This window comes from Balaenoptera borealis, assembly GCF_965194805.1.
Source record: "Balaenoptera borealis genome assembly, chromosome: 18".
NCBI lineage: Eukaryota > Metazoa > Chordata > Mammalia > Artiodactyla > Balaenopteridae > Balaenoptera > Balaenoptera borealis.
Window position 1 is genome coordinate 55,957,963 of NC_138877.1, and position 24,781 is coordinate 55,982,743.

A 24,781-nucleotide genomic window follows, 5' to 3' on the forward strand; every position below is an offset into this window, starting at 1 on the left:
CAGAGGTGGGATGAAATCCAAAGCTGAACACCAGGATCTGTGCGAACAAAGAAGAGAAAGGGAAATCTCTCCAAGCAGCCTCAGGAGCAGCGGATTAAATCTCCACAATCAACTTGATGTACCCGGCATCTCTGGAATACCTGAATAGACAACGAATCATCCCAAAATTGAGGCGCTGGACTTTGGGAGCAACTGTAGACTTGGAAGCCGTATGGCTGACAGGGTTGTGCTCTGGCCGGGTGTCAGGCTTATGCCTCTGAGGTGGGAGAAGCGAAGTCAAGACATTGGTCCAGCAGAGAACTTCCAGCCCACATAATATCAAACAGCGAAAGCTCTCCAGAGACCTCCATCTCAACACTAAGACCCACCTCCACTCAACGACCAGCAAGCTACAGTACTGGACACCTTATGCCAAACAACTAGCAAGACAGGAGCACAACCCCACCCACCAGCAGAGAGGCTGCCTAAAATCATAATAAGGTCACAGAAGCCCCAAAACACAACACCAGACACAGAGCTGCCCACCAGAAAGACAAGATCCAGCCTCATCCACCAGAACACAGGCACCAGTCCCCTCCACAACCCACTGAACCAACCTTAGCCACTGGGGGCAGACACCCAAAAAAACGGGAACTATGAACCTGCAGTCTGCGAAAAGGAGACTCCAAACACAGTAAGTTAAGCAAAATGAGAAGACAGAGAAACACACAGCACATGAAGGAGCAAGGTAAAAACCCACCAGACCAAACAAATGAAGAAAAATACACAGTCTACCGGAAAAAGAATTCAGAGTAATGATAGTAAAGATAATCCAAAATCTTGGAAATACAATGGAGAAAATACAAGAAATGTTTAACAAAGACCTAGAAGAACTAAAGAGCAAACAAACAATGATGAACAACACAATAAATGAAATTAAAAATTCTCTAAAAGGAATCAATAGCAGAATAACTGAGGCAAAAGAACGGGTAAGTGACCTGAAAGACAAAATAGTGGAAATAACTACTACAGAGCATAATACAGAAAAAAGAATGAAAAGAATTGAAGACAGTCTCAGAGACCTCTGGGACAACATTAAACACACAAACAATCTACCTATAGGGGTCCCAGAGGAAGAAGAGAAAAAGAAAGGGACTGAGAAAATATTTGAAGAGATTATAGTTGAAAACTTCCCTAATATGGAAAAGGAAATACTGAATCAAGTCCAGGAAGCACAGAGAGTCCCATACAGGATAAATCCAAAGAGAAACACACCAAGACACATATTAATCAAACTATCAAAAATTAAATACAAAGAAAAAATGTTAAAAGCAGCAAGGGAAAAACAACAAATAATATACAAGGGAATCCCCATAAGGTTAACAGCTGATCTTTCAGCACAAACTCTGCAAGCCAGAAGGGAGTGGCAGGACATATTTAAAGTGATGAAAGGGAAAAACCTACAACCAAGATTACTCTACCCAGCAAGGATCACATTCAGATTCGATGGAGACATTAAAATCTTTACAGACAAGCAAAAGCTAAGAGAATTCAGCACCACCAAGCCAGCTTTACAACAAATGGTAAAGGAACTTCTCTAGGCAGGAAACAAAAGAGAAGGAAAAGACTTACAATAACAAACCCAAATCAATTAAGAAAATGGTAATAGGAACATACATATTGATAATAACCTTGAATGTAAATGGATTAAATGCTCCAACCAAAAGACATAGACTGGTGGAACGGGTACAAAAACAAGACCCGTATATATGCTGTCTACAAGAGACCAGCTTCAGACCTAGGGACACATACAGACTGAAAGTGAGGGGATGGGAAAAGATATTCCATGCAAATGCAAATCAAAAGAAAGCTGGAGTAGCAATTCTCATACCAGACAAAATAGACTTCAAAATAAAGACTATTACAAGAGACTAAGAAGGACACTACATAATGATCAAGGGATGAATCCAGGAAGAAGATTTAACAATTGTAGACATTTATGCACCCAACATAGGAGTACCTCAATACATAAGGCAAATGCTAACAGCCATAAAAGGGCAAATCGACAGTAACGCAATCATAGTAGGGGGCTTTAACACCCCACTTTCACCAATGGACTGGTCATGCAAAATGAAAATAAATAAGGAAATGCAAGCTTTAAATGATACATTAAACAAGGTGGACTTAATTGATATTTACAGGACATTCCATCCAAAAACAACAGAATACACTTTCTTCTCAAGTGCTCATGGAACATTCTCCAGGATAGATCATATCTTGGGTCACAAATCAAGCCTTCATAAATTAAAGAAAATTGAAATTGTATCAAGTATCTTTTCTGACCACAGCACTATGAGACTAGATATCAATTACAGGAAAAAAATCTTTAAAAAATACAAACACATGGAGGCTAAACAGTACCCTACTAAATAACATAGAGATCACTGAAGAAATCAAAGAGGAAATCAAAAAATACCTAGAAAAAAATGACAATGAAAACATGATGACCCAAAAGCTATGGGATGCAGAAAAAGCAGTTCTAAGAGAGAAGTTTACAGCAATACAATCCTACCTCAAGAAACAAGAAACATCTCAAATAAAATAGCTAACCTTACACCCAAAGCAATTTGAGAAAGAAGAACAAAAATACCCCAAAGTTAGAAGAAGGAAAGAAAATAAAGATCAGATCAGAAATAAATGGAAAAGAAAGGAAGGAAACAATAGCAAAGATCAATAAAACTGAAAGCTTGCTCCTTGTGAAGATAAACAGAATTGATAAACCATTAGCCAGACTCATCAAGAAAAAAAGGGAGAAGACTTAAATCAATAGAATTAGAAATGAAAAACGAGAAGTAACAACTGACACTGCAGAAATACAAAGGATCATGAGAGATTACTACAAGCAACTATACACCAATAAAATGGACAACCTGGAAGATATGGACAAATTCTTAGAAAAGCACAACCTTCCGAGACTGAACCAGGAAGAAATAGAAAATATGAACAGACCAATCACAAGCACTGAAATTGAAACTGTGATTAAAAATCTTCCAACAAACAAAAGCCCAGGACCAGATGGCTTCACAGGAGAATTCTATCAAACATTTAGAGAAGAGCTAACACCTGTCCTTCTCAAACTCTTCCAAAATATAGCAGAGGGAGGAACACTCCCAAATCATTCTACGAGGCCACCATAACCCTGATACCAAAACCAGACAAAGATGTCACAAAAAAAGAAAATTACAGGCCAATATCACTGATGAACATAGATGCAAAAATCCTCAACAAAATACTGGCAAACAGAATCCAACAGCACATTAAAAGGATTATACACCATGATCAATTGGGCTTTATCCTAGGAATGCAAGGATTCTTCAATATATACAAATCAATCAATGTGATAAACCGTATTAAAAAATTGAAGCAGAAAAACCATATGAACATCTCAATAGATGCAGAAAAACCTTTTGACAAAATCCAAACCAATTTATGATAAAAACCCTCCAGAAAGTAGGCATAGAGGGAACTTACCTCAACATAATAAAGGCCATCTATGACAAACCCACAGCCAACATCATTCTCAATGGTGAAAAACTGAAACCATTTCCACTAACATCAGGAACAAGACAAGGTGGCCCATTCTCACCACTATTATTCAACATAGTTTTGGAAGTTTTAGCCACAGCAATCAGAGAAGACAAAGAAATAAAAGGAATCTAAATTGGAAAAGAGGAAGTAAAGCTGTCACTGTTTGCAGGTGACATGATACTATACATAGAGAATCCTAAAGATGTTACCAGAAAACTACTAGAGCTAATCAATGAATTTGGTAAAGTAGCAGGATACAAAATTAATGCACAGTAATCTCTTGCATTCCTATACACTAATGATGAAAAATCTGAAAGAGAAATTAAGGAAACACTCCCATTTACCACTGCAACAAAAAGAATAAAATACCTAGGAATAATCCTACCTAAGGAGACAAAAGACCTGTATGCAGAAAATTATAAGACACTGATGAAAGAAATTAAAGATGATACAAACAGATGGAGAGATATACCAAGTTCTTGGATTGGAAAAATCAACATTGTGAAAATGACTATTCTACCCAAAGTAATCTACAGATTCAATGCAATACCTATCAAACTACCACTGGCATTTTTCACAGAACTAGAGCAAAAAATTTCACAATTTGTATGGAAACACAAAAGACCCCGAATAGCCAAAGCAATCTTGAGAAAGAAAAATGGAGCTGGGGGGAATCAGGCTCCTGGACTTCAGAGTATACTACAAAGCTACAGTAATCAAGACAGTATGGTACTGGCACAAAAACAGAAATATAGATCAATGGAACAGGACAGAAAGCCCAGAGATAAACCCACGCACATATGGTCACCTTATTTTTGATAAAGGAGGCAAGAATATACAATGAAGACAGCCTCTTCAATAAGTGGTGCTGGAAAAACTGGACAGCTACATGTAAAAGAATGAAATTAGAACACTGCCTAACACCATACACAAAAATAAACTCAAAGTGGATTAAAGACCCAACTGTAAGGCCAGACACTATAAAACTCTTAGAGGAAAACATAGGCAGAACAGTCTTGTGACATAAATCACAGCAAAATCCTTTTTGACCCACCTCCTAGAAAAATGGGAATAAAAACAAAAAATAAACAAATGGGACCTAACGAAACTTAAATGCTTTTGCACAGCAAAGGAAAACATAAACAAGATGAAAAGACAACCCTCAGAATGGGAGAAAATATTTGCAAATGAAGCAACTGACAAAGGATTTTGCTTTGTAAACTCCAAAATTTACAAGAAGCTCATGCAGCTCAGTATCAAAAAACAAACAACCCAATCCAAAAATGGGCAGAAGACCTAAATAGACATTTCTCCAAAGAAGATATACAGATTCCCAACAAACACATGAAAGAATGCTCAACATCACTAATCATTAGAGAAATGCAAATCAAAACTTCACTGAGGTATCACCTCACACCAGTCAGAATGGCCATCAGCAAAAAATCTACAAACAATAAATGCTGGAGAGCTTGTGGAGAAAAGGGAACCCTCTTGCGTGGGAATGTAAATTGATACAGCCACTATGGAGAACAGTATGGAGGTTCCTCAAAAAACTAAAAATAGAACTACAATATGACCCAGCAATCCCACTACTGGGCATACACCCTGAGAAAACCATAATTCAAAAATAGTCATGTACCACAATGATCACTACAGTACTATTTACAATAGCCAGGACATGGAAGCAACCTAAGTGACCATAAACAGATGAATGGATAAAGAAGATGTGGCACATATATACGGTGGAATATTACTCAGCCATATAAAGAAATGAAATTGAGTTATTTGTAGTGGGTAGATGGACCTAGAGTCTGTCATACAGAGTGAAGTAAGTCAGAAAGAGAAAAACAAATACCATATATTAACACATATATATGGAAACTAAAAAAACAAAACAAAAAAAAGGTTCTGAAGAACCTAGGGGCAGAACAGAAATAAAGACCCAGATGTAGAGAATGGACTTGATGACACAGGGAGTGGGAAGGATAAGCTGGGACAAAGTGAGAGAGTGGCATGGACATATATACACTATCAAATGTAAAACAGATAGCTAGTAGGAAGCAGCTGCATAGCCCAGGGAGATCAGCTCGGTGCTTTGTTACCACCTAGAGGGGTGGAATAGGGAGGGAGCCACAAGAGGGAGGAGATATGGGGATACCTGCATATGTATAGCGGATTCACTTTGTTGTAAGGCAGAAACTAACAGACCATTGTAAAGCAATTATACTCCAATAAAGATGTTAAAAAAAAAAAAAACAACTATTGTTAACAGTGGTTCTCAATTATAAAGGTGCTTTGAAAGCTTTACCGCACAGAAACTTTGATCGTGTAACACAGACCTACTCATATATGGATGGCAGTAATCACTTGATTATCATTTCCACAAAAGGGAAAGGGGAGATTTCTCTCAGTTATAGTACGTGAGTACAGATAGGGAATCTTAAACACAATCACATGACACATAGATGTTTTTCTTCTTTTCCCTTAACCAATTTCTAGAAAATGTTGCATGTGTCTATTTTCTCAAGATGAGGGATGTACTTAACTCCTGTGACAGATATTGTAGTTCATTATTTTATGGGAAAAATTCAAGAAGTAATTTTTAAAAATGTTTCCTTTGGGTTTGAAAAGGAAAAAAAGAAAATTTTTCTTGTGTTTGTGTTTGTACATATATAAGTATGTATAAATATATATATATACATATGCATTATATATATTTATGTAAGCAGTGTTTCTACAATTATGTCAGTTATTTCAATCCTGTATCTGTTTAAATAATCATATCATCAATGTTAAATATTTACATAAAAACTTTCAAATTCTTATTCTATTGGAGTATTATATATCGTTATTCCCTCTCATGCTTAAGAAATAATTATTATTTATCAGAGGTCTATCAATCTCTAAGAACTGTGGCAGGTCTAAATCCAGTGAAATTTGCCCAAAGCGTGACCACCTATGAGATCAGATCCTGGAAATAAAGGCTCTGAATTTTATACCCACCACTATTACTCTAACCATGTCATATTACTTTATATCTTTCAATAAATGACTCCATTTCACTTATAACAGAACTTAAAGTCTATATAGCAGTCATATTCGTTGGAGCTCAAATGGTTTTCAAAATATTTTTTCACAGTTTAGCACAGAAATTAAAACTTTTAAACATAGGTAGCTATTTAGGTTCAGTTTGTGTTAGGAAAAAAACTCCCTTCTTTGAATTGACAGTTTTGAGGTTGAGGTTTTTGTGAGAGAGAATTGCCTTTTATGGCAATCCTGTGTTTAACCCATTGGGAGTACGCTAATTAGCCTCCTGTCCTGGCTGTTGATGGAAAGAATACAAAATGCATGCTAGTATTCAAGACGGTGCAATCCGAAGCTGATGAAGTCAATGCAAATGTCATGTATGAGATTTTTCAGGGAGAGAGGAGGGGATAGGGATAGTGAGAGAGTGTTCCTCTATGAAAGAAGTGTTTGTGCAGGCTGCTCAAATGAACTGCTTGTTGCTTTGCTCAGCTGGCACAGATCCACAACTTTTAGACCTCACATGTTTTAGCATCCCTTTGTTTGGGATACTATACTGTATTTTTAGCAGTTATGAAGATTCCTTATGTCCTTCAAACATCTAGAAACACAGTGATGTTGTTATTTTTGTTACTAATCCACTCTAGCAGAGTTAAGTCAAATTCCATTACACTTAAGGGCATGTGGATATATTGTTGACACGTGGGAAATCAAAAGATATCTTTTGCACTGATTATCTTTTGGTAGAAATTAAAATTTTGTGATAATATCATGGATGTTTATCATTAGCCTCTTTTCTCTATAATATCTTTTCAAAATATAATGTGCCAGTGCTTTACATTTCATGAATGGTAAAATTTGAGGAAGTATTTTTTAAAATCAGAATTAACAAAAATAAAGTTTGTTTGTTTTACTCAAAAACAGATATCAAGCCAACTCTTATGCAACCTTAATTTAGCTCTAGAGCAACAGAGGCAATGGTTAAATTAAAAGAGTGTGTGTGTGTACTTTTAGAAAAAATATGATGGTTGTGGTTTAAAGGAAGAAAACAACCTTATTCATTGTTTTACCATTATGTAAGTAGGACGATTTTTAAAGTGAATATGAGTTTAGCAGATTTTAACTTTAAGTGGTGATACTCCTGGATAGTGAAAACACAAGAAATGTAAAAAAAAAAAAAAAAAATCAGATACCAATCGAGGCCAAGAATAATACATTTTAGAGATTAAACCAGACATAAAGCATTTTTACGAAGCTAATTTTAAGCTTGCTATGATAAAATTTTGAAAGTAATAGAAATTTTTTTATCAGCTAAATATCGGTCAATTATGAACTGTTAAGAAGTTACTGAGCCAGATATAAGTTTTGGGAATGTATTAATTATTTCTCTTTATCACTGAATTAAGCACTAAATTCAAATACTAAAATTATAGAAACGCTCATATTTTTTAAAGGCCATAGATATAATACTCTAAAGAAATTTTAATAGAATAGATCATTAATAGCTTATATCAAATAATCAGTAACTATTATAATATAAAAATCAATATATGAAATGAGATATTTATATTTGGAAAAATAATGCAAAAATTATAAACTATTTAAATTATTGAATAACTCTGTACTGTAATATATATTGGTATAATTGTATAATGAAAGATCCACATATTTTTTTAAGTTTAACCAAATACTAGGGAAAGGATGAGCTGACACATATACAAAACTACAAAATGTTTATTAAAATATTAAAGTTAAATCTCTATAACTCTTTCACTAAAGACATTCAAAATGGAAAACACAAACTACATTGTGATTCTTAAACTTCAGTATGTACTAGAATCATCTGGAAGGCTTGTTAAAACACAGACCATTGGGCTCCACCTCCAGGTTTCTGACTCAGTGGGTCTGGAGTAGGGTCTCAGAATTTCCTACAAGCTCTTGTTAAGTGATGCCATTGCTGCTGGTGTGAACCACTGGGCTAATAGAGAAATAAGGAGATACTGGCATACATAATGGGTAAAATCGCAAAGCCAAATTAAATTTCTATTACTTTTAAGAAAACAATTGCATTTTAGTTTTTACTTGTTTGCTAAAACAGTGTGAACCAAATGAGATACAATCATTTAGTGACTATTTATTCTTTCCTCTAATCATGGGCAGATTCTACAGCTTTATGGTCCTTGTCAGATTTGAAAAAGTCATACATGTGTAATCAAGTTTAATCTCTAATCTCATATCTAATTCAGTGCATGTCTTCTATACTTTTCTGGCTAAGTCACGCTTGACTCTTGGCCCTAGAAACCCACAGACTACAGGTAAAGGTAGTATGGTCTGCTTTCTCACTGTTTCTTTTCTCTCCTTTGGATTCCACTATCCTTCACTGGATTAGGACAGGAACATGTGTCTCTTTTGCCGCATTTTTCTTTCTCCCATATCTAGGTGAGTGTCGATGTCACAAAATTCTGAAGGTTAACTACTATCTTACTGCACACATGGGTAAACCTACTGACAGGAGATTCCCAAAGATGGTGATTGCTCTGGCTTGCTTTCTTTCAACTCTCTTCAGCTACCATCCCCGTCTTTTGTTGACTTGGCAGCCAGCCAGCCTTCCCAACTGAGTTCCTGCAACATGCCTCACATCTGACTTTTATGTGCTAAAATTACAGTGGAATTGTGTCCTCATTCACCCTCACCACACCAGGTTCTGCTTGCTGCTCAGTGTTGCACCTTTTTCTTGCCCAGGACTGTGGCTTCAATTCTCTTCCCACCCTTGCTGAAATAAGCACATGTAGCTGACAGTTTGATGGAGAAGCAGATTTTCACTAAAGGAATGGAGGCAACCCTTAAATTTCTGAGTAATTTTGTAGGAAACATCCTTACTTGGCTTGAAATGGAGGCTTCAGAAACTGGATTAGAATTGGAGCATCAGAGCCAGTTCTAACTCTCTTTTAAGTGCTGAGGTGGGTGTCTGGCCTCCAACTGCTTGTTGCATTGTGTTTATCAGTCCCCAATTGTGGATCCTATTAGCCAATATAAGGCAACAATAAAAGCGCAGCTGAGCATACTGTTACGTTAAGAGGACATGACAAAAATTCAACCTCAGAGCCACATTGAGAAGAAAATCACAAAAATCTAACTTAATTTCCCAGAAGCTTTTGGTACGAGAGATGGAAGACTTTACAACGGTTTAAAATTAGTGGTTTGCTGAGAATGTTAAAATTCAGGTGGAATCAAAAAGAAACTGCAATGGTGGGAGTAGTTTGTTTACATAATGGCAACTGAGTAAAGTTTCTCAGTAAAGCTATCTGTGGGAAAGAAAGAAGCAAATTATTTTAAATAGACATTATGGAGGTAGCCTGGTGGTGATTGGTGTAATCATATTTATAGACAAAAAGGCCTAGCTCTAGGTAGAATTAATATACAGCTACTTGGGTTATTGAGCTATTTCTGGTATTCTCAAGTCCCAGTTTTTCTAGTTACAAGCAACAAGTGAGTCATCATGTTATTTAACTACTCATTTAATTTTTTAACACATGAAATGGAAATTAACCTTTCCATAGAACTACGGTGATGATTAGGAGGGATAATACATATGAAGTGCTTGTTGCAAATGTCAATGTGAGTACTGCTAGTACAGTCCAGCAGGATCTAATGGAAGTCAATTAAGAACATGGTTAAAATATTAGGCCCAAATTTTAAATTAATGAGGAAATTTCACAGAGACATAAAGATCAAGGCTACCAAGTAGTATTCAAAATTAGGGTGCCTAAGAATCACCTGGGAGCATTGTTAAGCTGCAGATATCTTCACGGCTAGGGTGAGGCCAAAAAAGTAGATTAAATGAAAATTTATTGTGGATTATTTTTTAAATCACACATCGAAAAATATGGGAGAGGGGTGGATGCTGGTTAGTAGAATATACTGAGAGAATAGAATAAAAAGATAAAATGGGACCAGAGATGAGTGTCACTGAAAATTTTAGCATTAGCTGTAGACCTGTTAAAACTTGAAATTGAGGTGTACCATCCCATGTACCTATTATCCTGTACATATGTTTTGAAATATTTTGACCTGTGCTCTCTTCTTCCACTGCCTGCTCTATTGTGCTCAATAGTTAATGGACAGGTATTTCAGCTGTTGGTATTATATAGTCTGAATCTGCTATAGATACTGCATCTTGTTTTTTGTTGTAGACTCTATTGAGATTATGCTTTTAAGACAGTGAATCAAGACATGTTTTAGTAATGAGGGAAAGAAAAACAAGGGAAAAATATTTTTTATGTCCCAATCACCATCTTTTAAGACAACAAATCCATTAATTGGAGCTAACCTATGGCATTCTGTTAAAGAGATTTAACAAAAGTCACTTCTGCCAACTATGTAAAAGGATGATTATCATTGTTGGTTATTCTGAGTTATCAGAGTTAGAACAATATTCTAATTATTAACACAATCAAGAAATTTCAGGCAGAGTATTTGCTCCTCATTTATTTTAGGAAGAGTATTTCCTCCTAATGTATTTCTGCCTTAAATCATGAATGGAACAAGTGAATTCAGTAAAGGTTTAATTCCTACATTTACCATATGTAGGAATTAAATTGTACCCTGAGAGAATATGAGAGATTCCAAGAAATTCCAAGTTTCCCTATTGATCATATGCTATCCAGCATAAGGTCAAAAAACACCTGACAAAATTATTGTTAGAACTGACGGTTATGTAGTAGATATCTATGTTTAGTCAGATATTGTGAAGGGTCTGAAATTTTACTCTACTTGCAAGCAGCCAGTTAGCCTGGCAGAGTTTTATATCCATATACTGGCAGAAGAACACCAGACCTTTGGGTCAGAGACAGACAGTTTATTATTATTCACAGCACAGAAAAAGCAGTCATAGCAATACCATGCACTGGTTCACCATGTCTCATTTCCCTCAGGGAGACATCATGAGGACCTGTCACCACAGGAGAGGAACTCCGAATTTTAGAAGATTCTGACCTTTATCAGAGCTGTTTGTGACCTTCCCATCCTCCCTTCTAGAGAGACTGAGATTACTCACTACCTTGGAATGAAGCAAATTTCCTCCATGGGAGGGTGGGATGCCATCTTTAGGTTATTACCTCATAATGTAAGCAAATGTTTGAAGTGAGGGGAAGTAGAAGACTATCTTCATTATCCTAGATGATTCCAAATATCTCCAGAGGGATATACTCTTTCTAACTTCCAATTCCAGGTGCTATTCAAACATGCCCTTTGCTCACAAGTGAAGAGAACACACAGAAACATAAGGAATCCATGGAGAATTATATTCTAAGATTGTGTAGCATAATTTTTATACATGTTTTCTAATTTTAACTACTATGATGGTAGCTTTTTTCTTATAGTAAAGAAGAAAAGAACAGATAAAGTTTAAGTAGCTGTCACAAGATAGAAGAGTCCTCATTTCATCTTTATTTTCTGTGTTTTTCAGCAGCATCAGCACCTGTTATGGGCTGAATTTATCCCCCCAAAATTCATATGATGGAGTCCCAAACCCCAGAACCTCAGAATGCAACCAAATTTGGAGATAAGGTTTTTAAAGAGGTAATTAAGCTAAAATGAGGCCTTTAGGGTTGGTCTTAATCCAATCTGACTGGTGTCCTTGAACAAAGGGGAGATTAGGACACACAGACACAGGGATGCATGTACAGAGAGAGAAGACCGGGTGAGGACACATGAAGAAGGTGGCATTCTGCAAGACCAGGAGAGAGGTTTCAAGAGAAACTAACCCTACTGACACCTTGATCTTGGACTTCCAGCTTCCAGAACTGTGAGAAAATAATTTCTGTTGTGTGAGCCATCCAATCTGTGGTATTTCGTTACAGCACACCTAGAAAAATAATATACTACCCTAGCCTCAGATAGCTTGTTCTTCAGACACAAATAGCTAGGAATTCAGAGATGGTACTGCTGGACATGTCATATAGGAAAAAGTGGTTACATTGTGAAGAACTTCAACAGGTAAAACTCAAGCAGGTCACTACATTCAAGATTAGGTTTTCTGCTTTGTTGTTCCAGAACATTAATATTATTAGAGCCCAGAGGTATATTAGCCTGGGGACCATGCCCTTAATAAAGAATACAGTCATAATTATGAACTAGGAATAAGAAGTAGAGAGATGAAGACTACCAAAGGAAGTAGAGAGATGAGACTTTCTAACCACCAGTGCCTTAAACACTTTGACTATATTCCAGACATTTTTCTATGACCTTCATTATCTCATAGAGTGCCTACCTAGAGTGTGTGCAGTAAATCCATAAAATCAAATGAAACTTTTGCTAGCTGCTCCCAGAAAGGCTCAAGCAAGCAGTGGCTACATCATAGAATTAAATGACGTTCATTCCTCAGAACAATTAAATAATAATTTCTACATGGATCATAAACATTGTTACATTCTAAGGCCTCCCCAGCTGATTCTAATGTGAAGCAAGCATTGAGACCACTAGGCTAGAGTACCCCTATCCACATATGTATATTTCTTGTAAGCCAAGTAATTCCCAAATATCAGAAGCTGCTGTTTTTCCAGTACCTGGTGATTATTTCCAGTACATTGTGATATTCACATTACCAGTTTGTACCTCCAGTCAAGGACTTGCCTTGAAATACAATCAGTCCAGGCCTGGTTGTCTTTTATTCGTCAGGGATGCAGGGAATTATTCTATTTTGAAAAGCCTGTTTCAAATATGGCAGGAAGATATATACCAACTGAGGTGCTTTTCTCCCTTCTGTGTGATGACCTACTTGAATCAGGCCTTGAGACATGAGAATGACATTGCCCAGAGAAGAGATTGTAAAACAGAAAAACTAATAAATAATGAACTTTTAAATTAAAAAATCTGATCTAGAATTATAGAGCAGAAAGATACAGGAAGTTGAATTTCTGCTCCCAGACCATTCACTTCTCTGAACTGTGAGGAGAGAGGACAGGGTGGTGTGTGGGAATGTGGAGTCATAACAAGGTATATATGATATTAAGATCATAATTTCTACCTGTTTTTTGTTTAGTTTTTTGTTTTGTTTAGGTCTAGTCTTTTGGAGTGGGGTGTTGTAGATGGTACAACTTTCTTGATGTTTAGAGAAATGATTTTAAAGAAGACCAATACTGCAACTTTGAGTTAAAGCCTTTTCCTGGGTCGCCACAGTGGCATTGTATGTCCAGCCTGAGAGGACAAAAATACAATTCCTAAAATTCCTGCCGTTCCTCAGTTCTGTTGGTTTAGGATGGAAACATACAATCGCATTTGCCCACACCCAAAGGGGCACTGAAATTAACCACAGAAGAGAGAACCCAAACAGGAAACTCGATAGGGACTCTCACTGTCAGATAGAGGGGACACAGCAGCTGGAGTTATGGAGTGAACCATCCAAACAGGGATTTGATGGAGGGCAGAGACAGCAACTTAGTGGATATTTTGCTAGAGGATGCTGAAACACCACAAAGGGAGAAGTGGACAGGATAGGATGAATCTTTAATTTCAACAATAAATATCTGAGAAAAATTACAACAGTTAGTAACTTAAGAGTTTAAATTAAGGTTTTTGTATCAGAACAAATAGGGAGAACTTACGGCTATGGAGGAGTTAAAGAGATTAAAAAATTGTCTCCCCCAAAAGAAATAAAATCTGAACCAAGTTGTCAGAAATATCTATTTCAACATTTTGGAAACTGGTCAAATACAAACAAACAAACACAAAAAGAAGCATTTTTTAAGACATGCCAATGAATTTTAGGTAACGACACTTGGAATCTGTGCCGTTATTGCTAGGGCTACTCGCATACTCCCTTCCCACCTTCTCAATCAGCATGGTAGTTCTACCAGGGTGGTGCTGACTGTGAAAACTGGAAGCTTCCATGGCAGAGGAAGCTGACTTTGTTTCAGTGTGGAAAGTCCAACCACAATGATATTACTGAAAATGTAGCAAACATGATTGGAAACAAATACAGAAAGCATGCAGCCCCATTGGCTTAAGGCAGCAATTGGGACTGGAGTTAGTCCACTGGCCAATCAAAATTTTTAGCGAAGCGATCCTAGAAAAAAGAGCCATAGGAGCATTAGATGGGCTCTCCCGTATTCCTGACTTACTGGGGAGCTATTTGTACTTGGAGAGGAGACCCAAAAGGGCCCAAGATCTCCAAGCAACTCTGGTTGAATGGGATACTCTGCACATGCACATGGGTGTCTGAAGGGGCTCCGGTGGAAAGATGCGCAAACTGCCTAGATTTTGGAAGTACTCTCCAATCTGGTACAAATATCCACTGTTAGAGTGTGGAAGATTTACTGGCTTTAGGTTTGAGCAAACTCTTTCACCAATCACTGGCTGTCTAGTAAGCTATGCAGACAGAAGTATAACCATTAGGAATTGAGGCCAAAACGAAAAGAAAAAAAAATGAGGATAAAAACAACTGAGTGAGGCATCAGTGATCACACACTGTACAGGAGAGGAGTCTACAGATTAAGTCCTGGAAAGTTACAGCATAAAGCAAATGAAAGAAAAACAACAAAAATTAGTGATGGTAACAATGCTTCTCAACTGAGAAAACAAAACCCAGAAATGCTACAACACATTTTTGTATTGTATAAAAGGTATGATTTACAAAAAGAAAAGAAAAAATTGAGACACATAAAGAAATAAAAGAGTGTGAACTTGCTCAGTAAAACTAATGGTTAATAGAAACTGTCTCCAATGGACTCAGACATTAGGTTTTGCAGACAATGATGTCAAAACAGCCATTACACCTATGTTCAAAGAATCAAAGGAAACAATGCTTAAAGAATTGTATAAGGTATGAAAATGTTTCACCAAAAAGGTAACATCAATAAGAAATAGAAATTCTACAAATATACTAAATGTAAAGCCTAGTGTGAAAATTTAAAATAATCTAAAATAAAGAATTTTCTAGATAGGCTGAACAGCAGGTTTGAGATAGAAGAAAAAAGCCAAATCAGTGAACATGAATACAGACCAATAGAAAGTACATAATCTGAAGAACAGAAAGGAAAAATAAACAGAACCTCAGAGACCTTTAGGACAACATCAAGGCACACTGACATAGACGTATTAGGAGGCCCTGGGGCAGAGGAAAGAGAGAAGAGGCAGTAAAAAAAATGAAGGATAATGGCACACAACTCCCTCAAATTTGATTTTTAAAAAGTGATACCAAAGAAGTTTAGAAACAAAGAGATCCACACCCAGATATAAAATAGACAAACTCTTGATAAAGGAGGCAAGAATATACAGTGGAGAAAAGATAGCCTCTTCAGTAAGTGGTGCTGGGAAAACTGGACAGGTACATGTAAAAGTATGAAATTAGAACACTCCCTAACACCATACACAAAAATAAACTCAAAATGGATTAAAGACCTAAATGTAAGGCCAGACGCTATCAAACTCTTAGAGGAAAACATAGGCAGAACACTCTATGACATAAATCACAGCAAGAACCTTTTTGACCCAGCTCCTAGAGAAATGGAAATAAAAACAAAGATAAACAAATGGGACCTAATGAAACTTAAAAGCTTTTGCACAGCAAAGGAAACCATAAACAAGACCAAAAGATAATCCTCAGAATGGGAGAAAATATTTGCAAATGAAGCAACTGACAAAGGATTAATCTCCAAGATTTACAAGCAGCTCATGCAGCTCAATAACAAAAAAACAAACAACCCAATCCAAAAATGGGCAGAAGACCTAAATAGACATTTCTCCAAAGAAGATATACAGATTGCCAACAAACACATGAAAGGATGCTCAACATCATTAATCAGTAGAGAAATGCAAATCAAAACTACAATGAGATATCATCTCACACTGGTCAGAATGGCCATCATCAAAAAATCTAGAAACAATAAATGCTGGAGAGGGTGTGGAGAAAAGGGAACCGTCTTGCACTGTTGGTGAGAATGTAAAATTGATACAGCCACTATGGAGAACAGTATGGAGGTTCCTTAAAGAACTAAAAATAGAACTACCATATGACCCAGCAATCCCACTACTGGGCACATACCCTGAGAAAACCATAATTCAAAAAAGTCATGTACCACAATGTTCATTGCAGCTCTATTTACAATAGCCAGGACATGGAAGCAACCTAAGTGTCCATCATCGGATGAATGGATAAAGAAGATGTGGCACATGTATACAATGGAATACTACTCAGCCATAAAAAGAAACGAAATTGAGATATTTGTAGTGAGGTGGATGGACCTAGAGTCTGTCATACAGAGTGAAGTAAGTCAGAAAGAGAAAAACAAATACAGTATGCTAACACATATATATGGAATCTAAGAAAAAAAAAAAAGTCATGAAGAACCTAGGGGTAAGATGGGAATAAAGACACAGACCTACTAGAGAATAGACTTGAGGACATGGGGAGGGGAAAGGGTAAGCTGTGACAAAGTGAGAGAGTGGCATGGACATATATACACTACCAAACGTAAAATAGATAGCTAGTGGGAAGCAGCTGCATGGCACAGGGAGATCAGCTCGGTGGTTTGTGACCACCTAGAGGGGTGGGATAGGGAGGGTGGGAGGGAGGGAGATGCAAGAGGGAAGAGATATGGGAACATATGTATAACTGATTCACTTTGTTATAAAGCAGAAACTAACACACTATTGTAAAGCAATTATACTCCAATAAAGATGTTAAAAAAAAAAAAAAAAAAAAAGACAAACTCTTGAAAGCCAAAACAAAGGAAAAATCTTGAAAGGAGCAACAGAAAAACAATTCACCATGTATAGGAAAACAATAAGATTAATATCCTAGGTATCATAAAAACCACTGGAATATAAAAGGTTATAGAATGGTATGTTCAAAATGCTGAAATATATATGTATATATTGAATTTTATTTATATATGTGTTATTCTTTAAAAAAGGTGAAATGAAGGCATTCCTGGGTAAACAAAAACTGTGATACATCATTGCGAGTATACCTGTCATTCAAGATATGGTAAAGGAAATTGTCAAGCTGAATGGAAATTACACCAGATGTTAACACAAATAGGAAAAAATCAAGAGCACTGGAATTGATAATTATGTGGGTAAATGTAAATTATTTTTAAAATGTGCCTCTCTTAATTTCTTTAAAGGATGCATGCTTCTATATGGCAATAATTTTCATATATATGAAATATATGATAATATATGTTTTTCATATTTAATATATGTGAAATTTATAGCACAAAAGATAGTGAAGGATGGAATTATATCAGAGCAAAGTTGCTGTATTTAATTGGAATTAAACCAGCATTAATTGTTGGGATACAATTCCTCATGGGTCTCTGTCTCATTTTTATACACCTTGTCAGCAGACAATTTTGCCTTTGTGCTAGACTGTCTTTTCAAGAATATCTGTATAGTGGACAGCCATGGGAGACAGAGATATTATCTTCCCACTGGAGCAAAACATAGGCAAGCTTGCTGTCCTTGTATGAGATCCAAGTGAGCTAACCTCAGGGTTACCTTCCTGTAACGAAACTCATTTTGTGGGCAAGGGCCACTTGACCCTTTCCAGTTTGCCTTTGTAGGAATTAGGTTTCAGGGAACCAGGGCATAAACATGCCAGTCCTTTGGCTTCCAATATTGTGTGAATAATAAAGTCCTTTGCTTGTTCCCCATGAGTCACATGTCTTCTGTCAGTATCCATGAGACTGTTGCAGGCAATCTGCTTTTTTAAAGTAGGGTAAAATTGGGACTTCCCTGGTGGTGCAGAGGTTAAGAATCCGCCTGCCAATGCAGGGGACAAGGGTTTGAGCCCTGGTCTGGGAAGATCCCACATGCTGCGGAGCAACTAAGCCCGTGTGCCACAACTACTGAGCCTGCGCTCTACAGCCCATGAGCCACAACTACTGAGCCTGAGTGCCACAACTACCGAGCCCACGTGCCACAACTACAGAAGCCCATGAGCCTAGAGCCCGTGTTCCGCAACAAGAGAAGCCACCACAATTAGAAGCCCGCGCACCACAACAAAGAACCAACAGAGCCAAAAAAAAAAAAAATATTAATTAATTAATTTTTAAAAATAAAGTAGGGTAACATCTCAAAACTTCAACAGTTCTTGAAATTAATTGAAAGTAGATTGTGATAAATTACATATTGTAATTCTTAGAGTAACCACTAAGGAAAAAATAAAAATACATTGTTAAAAAAAATCACCAGAGGAATTAAAATGAACGCTAAAAAATATAGTTTACACAAAATTCAGCAGTAAGAAGCAACAGAGAAAGAAATACATGGGAAAAATATTTTTTAAAATGTGTAGACAGAAATTCAAACATGTTGATAATCATATTAAGTGAGTTTTGGCTAATCATCCAAATCATCCAATTTTTTTTAATCATTAAAAAGCAAGAGTCAATGTATGCTGTCTACAAGAAGTACATTTAGATCAAAGACACCAATAGGTTGAAAGTAAAAGGGTGGATAAAGATATACTTGCAATACAGTGACCATAAAAGAATGAAAGCAGCTATACTGATATTAAACATAATAGAATTTAAGAAAGAAACATTTAGTAATGATAAAAGTGTCCATACATACGTAAGAAATAATAATTACAAACATATGTAACCTAGCATAAATGTCTCAAAATACGTGAGGCAAAAACTGACAGAGTTGAAAGGATATATAGACAATTTAGTAATTACGGTTTGATATTTCAATGCCAAATTCTCACTAATTACTAAAACAACTCTATAAAAAAAACCAGCATGGGTACAGAAGACTATTAACAATAGTTAATACTATTAGCAATAGTATTAATAGCAATACTAATAGCAATACTATTAACCAACTTGACCTATCATCTATAGAATACAGCACACAACAAAAGGATAATGCATATCTTCTCAAGCGCACATGAAATATTCTTTAGGATATGACATGTAAAGTACTATGTTAAGAAACAAGGCTCAAACTCAAAAGGGCTGAAATAACTGAAAATATGTTCCCCAAACATAAAAGGATTAAATTAGAAATAAAAGAAACAAAGTTGGGAAATCTTCAAATATTTGGAAATGAAGCAGAACACTTTTAAACAAACCTACAGTTGAAAGAATAATATCAAGGGAAATTAGAAAATATTTTGAACTGATTGAAAACAAAAACAAAACATATCAAAATTTACTGGATCCTGCTAAATAGTTCATAGATATGTGTAATTTTGTGTCCCTATTATTAAAAAAAGAAAAATTTTTATTCAAAATTACAACTTCAACATTTGAAAATAGTCCAAAGAGAGGGAAAAAAAAAAAAAGAAAGAAACTGAATTCAAGCAGAAGCAATGAAATAATAAACATCTGAGGAGAATTCAGAATATCAATAAATAAAATCAATAAAACCAAAAGATGATTGTGAAAAAGAGCATAAAAATTGACAATTTTTTAGACTAACCAAGATAAAAAAGAACACAAAAACATCAAAATCAGAAAATTTAAGAAGCCATTACTAATGGCCCTACAGAAATGAAAAGTACTGTAAGAGAATATTATGAACAATTTTATGCCAATAAATCAGAAAATGTAAATGAATTGACAAATTAATACAAAGACAATTATCAAAACTGACTCAAGAAGAAACAGAAAATCTGAATTGACCCATTACTGATAAAGAGATTGAATTAAGAATTAAAAAAATATATCTCATGAAGTTTCAGGCTCTTATAAATTCATTAGTGAGTTTTATCAGATATTTAAGAAATAATGACAATCTTAAACACTCTTAGAAACAGAGAAAGTGGAAACATTTTCCAAGTATTTCTGTGAAGATTATCTTGCCCAGATATTAAAACTAGGCATAGATAGTACAAGAAAATAAAATTATAGAAACTACATGAACATAGATGCAGATTACTGACAGAACGTCAGCAAATTAATCCCACAACATATAAAAAAGATCATATACAAGGACAATTTGGCATTTTCCGGGAATTCAAGGTTTGTTCAACAACTGAAAATCAGTTAAAGTAATACACCAAATTAATAGATTAAAGGGATAAAAAAAATAATGTCACAGTTACAGGAAAGGCATTCGGCAAGCCCCAATACATATTAATGATAAAAATTCACAACAAACTACAAGAAAAGAGGAATGTACTCGTCTAACGAAAGCATTTATGAGAAACCAATGGCTAATATTGTACTTAATGGTGAAAGACTGAATATTTTCCCCCTAAGATCAGGAACAAGGCAAAAATATTTGCTCTAGTTACTCCTATTCAAATATTGTATTAGAGGGTCTAGCCAGAGAATTAAAATAATAAAAATAAATAAAAGGCGTTCAGACTGGCAAAGAAGTAAAACTGCCTTTACTTGCAGATAACATAATCAATCCTGTATGTTGAAAGTTCTAAGGATCCTATAAAAAGACTATTAGAATTAAGAACCATAACAATGTAGCAGGATACAAGGTCAATAAAACAAATCAATTTATATACTGGTAACAAACACTCCAAAAATAAAGAAAATAACTATTTATACTAGCATGAAAAAGAATAAAATACTATGGAACAAATTTAAGAAAGAAACCAAAATTTGTATACTAAGAACTATGAAACATTGCTGAGAGAAATGGGAGAAGTTTAAAATAAATGGGGAGATATTTCATTATGCTGCTTTGTAATACTGAATTGGGTCTTCTCCCCAAATTCATCTGTTTTGATGCAATCCCTATAAAAATTCCAGCATTTTTTCTTCTGTAAAATTGACAAGCAAATCCTAAAATTTACATGGAAATGTAAATAATCTAGTATATTAATAAAATATATTTGAAATATAAGATCAGCTTTACTATAAGTCTAATTAAGTAAGATAGGGTGGTATTGGCATAAGGATAGATGCAGAGATCAGTCAAAATGAATGGCAGGTTTAAAAATAAACCATTATATTTATGGCCAGTTGTACTTCAACAAAGATGTCAAGATGATATGTTGGGCAGATGATAGTCTTTTCAACTAACTGTGCTGGGAAAACTGGGTACCCATTTGCAAAGAAATATATTTAGACACCTCACATCATAACAACAACAATAAAAAATCAAAATGAGTCAGCTGCTTAAATGTAAGTGCTAAATATATAAAATGTTTAGAAGAAAACTGGAGAAAATCTGTTTGACCTTGGACTGGGCAAAGAGAGTTGTGAGATATCAAACCAAAATCATAATCCATAAAAAGTAATAAGCTGAACTGCATCAAAACTAAAAACCTTTGCTCTTCAACAGGCATTATGAATTAAAATTAACAAGAACAAAAAAGACCAGCTGAAGACTGGGAGAAAATATTTGCAAATCATTTATCCAATTAAAAAGGCAAGACATGAAAGAGGCCAGATTTCATTTATAAGGAAATTCCAGAAAGGCAAAGCAATCAAGACAGAAGGTAAATCAGGGGTTTTTTGGTATTAGGTGTAAGAACAGAGATTGACTACAAATGTGCACAAGGGAAGCTTTGGGGTGATGAAAACTATCAAAACTGGATTGTGCTGATGTTTGCATAGCTCTGAATATTTACTAAATATCACTGAATAGGACACTTACACTTGGTGAATTTTATAATTAATAATTATTTATGACTAATTTTTTATTCAAATAATTATTTTATTCAAATTATACCTTAATAAAGTAATTTTGAAAGAAAAGAAATAGGCACTCATGCTATATCTTAAGTTTAGTCACAAGAAAATGTAAAGAAAATCATATTCTAGATTCACATGACTAAAAATTATATCAGTCACACCACTAAAACTATCCTCACACCATGCCTAATATCCTTGGGTACTACTCAAGATGCAAATCTCATTGTTATATAGATCATCTCTTGTTAATCTCTCCAACCCATACTTATTACTTCCCCTTCCCTAACACAAATTCCACAGCCCCACTTTCACCCAAATCTTTTCACATTCCCTGTGAAGCCACTATTCTTTACACAGATTTCTCTATATCCAGAACCTCTTCACTGAGGGATCCTGAATCTCCTTGCTTTTCCTGAGGATGCATTATTCCCCTGAGGGTCCTGCCTCCTGTGTACCCCTGTGAAGTAAAGGAAACTCTTACCCCGCACCCCAGGTATTCCTTGCTCCCTGCAACTTCAACACTATTTCCTTAATGCTCTTTTATACAAACCTCGGTTCTTTGAGGCTTATCTATGCTGTGGTAATTCACCCTTATTTTATTGAAAAAAAAAAAAAAGATCTTTGCACACTATTCCTACTTTTGTCATTAATCCTATGAACTACAGCATCTACTTGGAGCTTCCACTTCACTGATTCTTTGAACTCCTCAAAACTCTATTCCTTTGATCTTGGTATTCTCCCTACCATCAGTCGCCTTCTTCCACAATCAGTTTAGGCCCCATCTCCATTATCTCAACCACTGGCTTGTCATTAAGCTATAGTCTATCTGTGTACTGTCCTTTAATCATACTACTCACTCCTCCCCCAGCAAACCCCAAACCTGAATTAGAATGAGTGGTTTCACATTTATTGCCAGAGAAAAATACCCACTGTACAGATCTGTGCTGGTATATAATCTTTGTTTGCTCCTTCCAAGTCATTGCCTATTCCCATTCTCCAAATTATTTCAAACATCATCTGCCTTTGTCCTCGTTCTCAACAGGAAATCTTTCCTTCAGATTCGTAGAGCAAACAAATGCTCAACTTTCTGCCACCAGTATTCGAAGTTATCTTCTTTCCTATTTCTTAAAAGGAGTTACCTTTTATAGCAATCATAATCTTTTTCCTCATCCTTCTTCAGGTATATTTCTCTGCTGATTAACCATTTTTTTGGTCCTATCTTCAGCCCCACCCCTTTTCTTGGATCTTTTCATTGACTACTTGCATATACTCGCTTTTTCCTTCTCACTAACATACATCCCTCATGTCCTCCTGAGATAACCCCATGTATTTGTTTTCCCCTCTGCAAACATCTTGAATTTAACTGAATTAATTGTTGCCATGTCCCATCTATGGCAAAACCCTTTTAAATCTTGCTTCTCTGCAAAACCTCCTTTCCAACAGCTCTGAAACTGCTGTTAGTTTTGCTAAAACAAATATTAAATATTCCTGTATAAATAATTGAAAGACATTTAATTCTACTGATTATTTATCTTCATGAAAACTCTATTCCCCTGATTCCTTTCTTTCTCTCTGGCCACTATTTTTTTTTTTTTTTTTCCCCGCCTCCACCACCTCTTCAATGGCATCATTCTTTCAGATTTTTTTCTTTGTCCTCTTCCCTTTCCTCCCTCCGCTCTCTCTTATTTAATATGCCAAATATTTACCATTCGAAATAAGCCACCTTATACACATCTAACTAATTCTCTTTCTGAGCAGCAAAAAACCCCACTTCTGACTTACAAGTAAAAAATAAGGAATTAGGATATATTTATCTTGGCATATTATTTTCTAACTGGTGTGTGTGTATAAATATACACACATATATATAAAATAATTTCTTATATTTTAATGTTGCAGAAAAGATGTCTTCATCCAATCCAAAGCTAACTCCTCTCTCCCTGCAGTGGGTACCATCTCCTCCTATTTTCCAGGAACTCTAAGACCATAGATCATACCCACTTTCCTTTTTATCCTACAATTATCTTCCTTCATTGATACTATCACGTTAGGCTGTATTTTTCTCATCTCATTTCAGAAAGCCTCCCCCCACCTTGAAACTCCCTTTATCAAACATTTAACATATCTCCTTTATAGATATGTCTTTCAAGACATATTCAACTAGCCATGTCCATTCTTCAACTTTCGTTTACATCTTAGAATCACTGAAGTCTTGTTTTCACTCCCATCTCTTCTCTAAACCTGCATCCACTATGATTGATTTCACTTGAGAATTCAGTAGCATCTGGGAGGCTGGGTCTTGAGTGTTTCTTTTCCTTATATTTGGTAAATAGCACTTTCTGAATTTCTCCTTTTGTTCAGAACAGTCATTCTCAGTCTCCTATACACACTTCTCATCCTTTATTGACTCTTCAAGTATTAGTGATCTCATGTTTATGCTTTCAATATTCTTTTGTCACCTCCATATCCAGCCTCTGCAGTATATATCTTCCATGTTGATGGCTTTAAATGCATCATTTATGCTGATTCCTCTCAAACTCATGATGTTCAGATATTTGTTTTACATTTATGCTCTAATACTTATA